Raw genomic sequence first — 6,000 nt, 5'->3', positions numbered from 1 at the left:
TTTGTTTCTTGCCCTGATCTCAAGAACATCTAGGTGGTTAAAAACAGGTTTTTCTGATTTTTCTTTCAGGGTAAGCCACACAGCCTGTTTTGAACTTATTTCATGGCCATACGACGAGGCCCCTCCTCTGTAACATGAATTATCTTTGTTACTGAGAAGAGTAACTAATAAAGCTGGGTTTCCCGCAGATTCGTGTCTTCTGTTCCATGCACTGGAATATCCCTATTTCCCTCCCAAATCCTTGACTTTCTGACCTGTTGGAAAGGAAAGGGCACTGTTAGTTATGGTTGAACAGTGTATGTGTGGTTAGCTAGTTATTTATACAAATCCTTCTTGATCAGATAGTAGTTACATCTTGACTCTGAACATCCATACAGAAAAGACAAGAGAAGATCCCTCTATATATTTCCCTTAAATGGGACCCTAGCAGGGTATCTCTCTTCCAAAAAGTCAGTCAATGCTGATTAAACTCATGAGACGTCTATGCTTCTATCAAAAACTGGTCAACACATTTTTACAGTTTGAGGGGGCCTAACAATAGAGAGAAAAATGGAAGGTTGTGCAGACGGTGTAATAACATACAACTTGCTTCTTTGGGAAATGAGGGAGAAATAGTCCTAAAGCTGGATGTTCACATATTCTGGCTGAAAAGTTTTGAAGAAAATTGATAATTGATGAAAGGTACTTCAGATACAAAAAAATGTAGGCTACTTAGAATCCTGTCTTGTCAAAGACGATTTCAGTGGAAAATACTAAACAAATATTTTTTCTTTATACATTATATATCGTGTATGTATACATGGAAATGTAAATCCTGTATTTTACTCTGTGTATGTCTATCATGGCATCATTGTTTATGTTCATAACTGAGGCTGTTGTGTTTTTTTTCTTAATACAAGAATTCTGCTACTTACAAGTACAAGCTTATGCTATCCAAAATTATAGTGCTTTCTCTTTAGATTTAGAAGACAACTTCTTGAAAATTGCAAATAAAATAATCTTCATTCATAATTTGATTGATTTAAAATGGAGATTTTAAGAAATATGCTATTATATTTCATGGGTTTTTTTCCTGATAAATTGCCTTGGCAACATAACAGCACTTGACATCGTGTTTACCAGAAATGGTAGGTTGTGGTGTCCCTTTTAGATTGAAAGAGTGAATCTTCATAAGGCTAGAAGGGATAATTAGACTTATTTATTTTACACAACTACATAACACAGAGCATAGAATTTCAACAGGTACTTCTGACATCCAGTCCATGACTATAGGCTGAAAGCGTATGTTTTAGATGTGCACTTGATTTAAGTGCTTAAACTCTCACAGGATCCAGAACAGCCTAGGAAAGCTGTTGTGGAGGTTATTTGCTTCAGCTTCTAGTTTGCAGCCATCACAAATCTTTTTCTGGTGAGACATGTACAGGCTCTATTTTTTAAATCACCCATTTCACCAGACATTTTCAAAACAGATGGCCCAGAGAAGATGAGGATAACTAAGTTTTGCAAGGAGGAGTGGGAAAGATGCCAGGGAATGAAGAGCCTGAAAAAGGGAGAGAATGTCAAAGATAGTGTGGGTTAAGAGATGTGTGAAGATAAGGGAATCCACAGGAAGCAGGAAGAAATATATGAGCATTTCAGTTACCTTCCACTGTTCTGGGGAGGCAAAACGGTTGTAAATCCAATTCAGAGAGCCAATCCATTCCACAGGCTTTGCACTCCTGATAAGCAAACACTCAAAGAAGCCCACAACATCTGAACAACTAGATCACCCAGGCAACACCAGGAGTGGGTGAGGCAAATAAGAAAAGAACTATTGTTCAAAAATCAGCCTAGTTTAATCTGGAACAACAAACACTGAAATGCCCAAATCATACTTTTCCCATGATATAACTTATGAGGCGGATTTAACATAATTTAAGTAGTATGCATGTCCAAAGACTGGAGTAAGTTTGGATTTCTTGAAAATTTCATGCTAGTTGTCATGATTCCTGTCTTTAATACCCTAACTTTCAAGGTCACCTGAACACAATTTTATCATTTGATGGTTTCTCAGTTCAAAAATGCCCGTTTTTTAAACCAAAATAATCCAAGAAAAGGTGTTAATCCCAAAAATAACCAGGTTGGCTCTGTGGCAGCTTTTCCAGTCTCTGATTCCCGGGCTGTTAGTGTAGCTAACCATTTGGGTGCATATCAATATGGTGTCCATGGGTATGATGCTCTGTAGCTTATCTACAATGTGCAGTCATTAAGCCAGGTTATCTCAGGTGTGACACCAGATTTGTTTTGAAAAATCCCATTTCCATTTTTTTACATTTTATTTGTCATATCATTTCAAATATCATGATATTTCAAACATATACTTCTGAATATTTTTTATCATGATAGGATGTTTGATTCTGGTCCTCTCCTAAGATCAATATAGTATCACTGTATTTTTTTGCCTTAAACTGTTGTTATGAACTCTCAGCATCCATTCCATTTTAACCTTATCTTTGACAAAGAAATAGAAATATGAGTAATTGGGAAGATGAAAGATGGAGAAAGGGAGATATATACTAGCTGAGTGGGAAATATTCTTCTCTCTTTGATGCCAAAGACTGATGTTCTATGCTAAATCCGAGATGAATTAATATAGTACAAGCATCAAAAATTGCTATTGATTTATTAATTTGATATACTTTTACAAACTTTAAAAATCTTGCTTCCTAGTCCAGATCTGTATCTATTATAGCTGTGAAGCACTGAGCTCCCTCTTGTGACTAGCACCTGAACACTATTCTCATTTTGGTACTACACATCCTGCATATTCCTGAGAGAAGCAGAACTGTTTCACATGCTGGATTCTAGCAGTCCAGCTCTACTTGCATTTATTAATGTTGTTTAAAAATGGCATGAGTAGCTGTCTGGAAAGAATACAGACTTAGTCTTCCTCATTTTTGGTAAATCACCCTTTGCCTAGCTGGACTTTCAAAGATAAAGCAACTGGGTCTCCTCAAAAAAATCACAATTTCTAATGGTGGATCTGTGTCTTCTTGGAAATTATTTGATTATCTCTTAGTGACCGATGATCCAATGAACAATATGGATACTTGATAATGAAATTAAGGCTAAATATAAATTTACCAACCATAGAGCCAGGCAATACAATCCATCATATCTGACAGCAATTTCCTTTCAGAGTTGTAAGGTTGTATTTCTTTATTCACATTTGGTGACTCAAGCAAAATTATTCATTAGCATAGGTACAGTAATTTCTGTATGATCAGTGTTGCATGTGTATAGCTTATTCTGAGATGGTATTAGGAATAACATACTTATGTAACTATGAATACAGTATGTTTACACAAATATATCAATAACAATCAACTTTCATTTCATACAAGTATATCGATAGAATTGTTCTGTGTAGACAGGATTCTCAGCAGAAGACTGAATTAAGAAAAAGTCTGAAATGTACAGAACAAGAGGAGTCCAGGTCAATATGCTCTTGTTTAGCGTTCTGGTCTGGAACATGAGTTCTTTGAGACTATTTCTTTATGCATGAGGAAGAACAAGCAACACCATTCCATAAAAAATCCGAGTTGTATAATCATATCTGGGCAACATATATCTATGAATAATGTAATTTATTGGTCTCTAACAGTTTTCCATCTCTTTGAATTTAAAAGGGAGCTATAAAGGGGTAATTTTAAAATCTTTTTAATTTAAAAGAGCAACAAAGGAACAATTAAAAAACACGTTGCTTAACAGAGTTATTTGTAAGAACATTCATTTTCTCCTCTTCCAAGTTCTATTATTAACTAGTACCAAAAACTCCAGGTTGCCATTCTTAACATGCTCAGTTAATGTGAATCCCATCATCTGACAGTCTAAAAATAGGATTACGCTTACAATTGCTACCATTACAAAGGACCTAAAATCTAACACTAGATATAAATTTCCCATTTTCTCAAACTATTGCAAAACCCAATTTTATTGCATCTAGCGCACAGGTAGGCACATGTCATTGTGAAAAATCAAATGTCTTTGCTAATCTTGCTATCCGCAGATGCAGTAATATGTTTTTCCAGGCAGGAGAAAAACATATACCCTGAACTCTATAGTCCTTACTCATACTAATCTACTGCTAAAGTGGACTGGAGTTTTGAACAGTGTAGAGTTACAGTTTAATGAATGCTGGTTCTTCTGTATAGGAGAAATTCATATGCTTTCATACTCTCTCAGCTTCATTTCCTTCCAAGGCTCATTAAGTTTTAAAAGAGCTAGCTTTCTTACCCTTGCCTCCTAGTAGGTGGTGTTGCACTAGCATAAATATAAGAGTATTTATATTTTTAGCAGGGAGAAGAGGAAAGGAGTATGATAAAGCTCAATTGCTCAGCCAAAGAGGTTTGGCTAAGTATCCACATTAAGTCTAAGGAAAACATCAATAGATTTCATGGTGGTCACTGAGTTGCCTAAATTGGCCACATAACATTTCTGTTATTGTCCAGCGGGCATGGACACTTGGAACTTCACAGGACCCAAGCAATTTGTCTGGATTCAGATGCTGTGCCTGTCACAGTCTGACCACACAGTGAAGAAAGAACAGATATTTTCATTTTTCAGAATCCCAGGTTTATCCACTGCAACTTAGAGACTTTTTCAGCACAGTGGAGCATGTAATAAATAATGCATTCATTCTGATGTGTTCAAGTTACCGAATGTGGAGGTGTTTTCTTTTTTTTTTTTATTTTATTTTTTTTTAAGCAAAATATTTTAAAATGTACCAGAAAAGTTGGCAACTTTAATGTTGGAAGATTCACCAAAATAAAAATTGCTTCTTGTCTGCAAAATGTTACTGAAGTAGTAAGAGGAGACAAGTGGAAACAGCAATAAACAGTGGTGAATGGCCCAGAAGTTATGGTAGAGACACAAGCAAAGTTTAAAATACCACTTCATCATCTTTGTTTCCTCATCTTCATAGCAATATTCTTAGTCAGTACTGTTGATATTCCCTTCAGGTCAGTAAAAAGCCTTTTCCCTTCCATTCAGTCTTTATCTTCTATTTCTTGAGTAGTTCTATAATCTGCTGTCTAAATGATGCAATATACTACTTTCATCTTTACAGAGTAAGATATTGATCCCATTATGTGGCTTATTTCCATCACTTCCTTTGATTTTTCTGTTCATTCTTTGCCATCTTAAAGAGACCAACAAAAATTCCAGGGCAAAAGTGAGAATGTGACCCTCTGACAGATGAGTGGAAGGTCCTTTGAAACCTGCCAAAATCCTGGAAAAATCTTTCTCTTTCCTTTTCCATCCTACTGAACTGATCTTGGCCTGACACATAGTTATCTAAGAAATATTTCACTGGCTCTTTGATTCAGTGTACCCTGTCAAAAGCCGGAAGTCTACAAGTCCAAGTAGTATTACCAATCACAAGGTTCTCATTAAACAGACTAGTATACTAAGCTGAGTTTTGCTTGAGCAAAATTAGGGAAGGACTGGAGAATTTGATTTTTCTTTGCTTCTTTGTGAGGATCATGCTGTGAGTGCTTTGGTTGGACACAATACATTGTTGACAATAATCCTTGGGTTTGTTAGATGAAGCAAGCCAATTTTTGTTTGCTGCAGAGGATCTCAGGAAACCTCTCCTGATCATAGTAGGCAAAAAAAGACATTTCTCAGAGGTTAGTACTCCTTGAAAGATGCCTACCAGCTTATGTGTCATCTGAAGCAAGTTTCATTAAAATTTGAATCTACATAACATGGATTGCTGCAGCTGTAGGCAACCTCTATGTTGATACAGAAAGTTCTTTTCTCCCCACTGCATCCACACATAGGTTACGTGTACAAGGGCAATTTTTGTGCCAAGTGAGTGATCACAAATTTTTCAAAACAGTAAATACAGAACACTTTATGCTTAGGGCTTTTGAAAGAGCTGAAAAGCTTCAGTTATGGAAAGATTCATGAACATGAACTGTAAAATTTATTCATAACAAAGATCCTGAAAGAAACTCT

The sequence above is a fragment of the Columba livia genome, chromosome 1 (genome assembly GCF_036013475.1).
Source record: "Columba livia isolate bColLiv1 breed racing homer chromosome 1, bColLiv1.pat.W.v2, whole genome shotgun sequence".
In the NCBI taxonomy this organism is placed as follows: Eukaryota; Metazoa; Chordata; class Aves; order Columbiformes; family Columbidae; genus Columba; species Columba livia.
Note: the sequence above shows the minus strand (reverse complement) of the source record.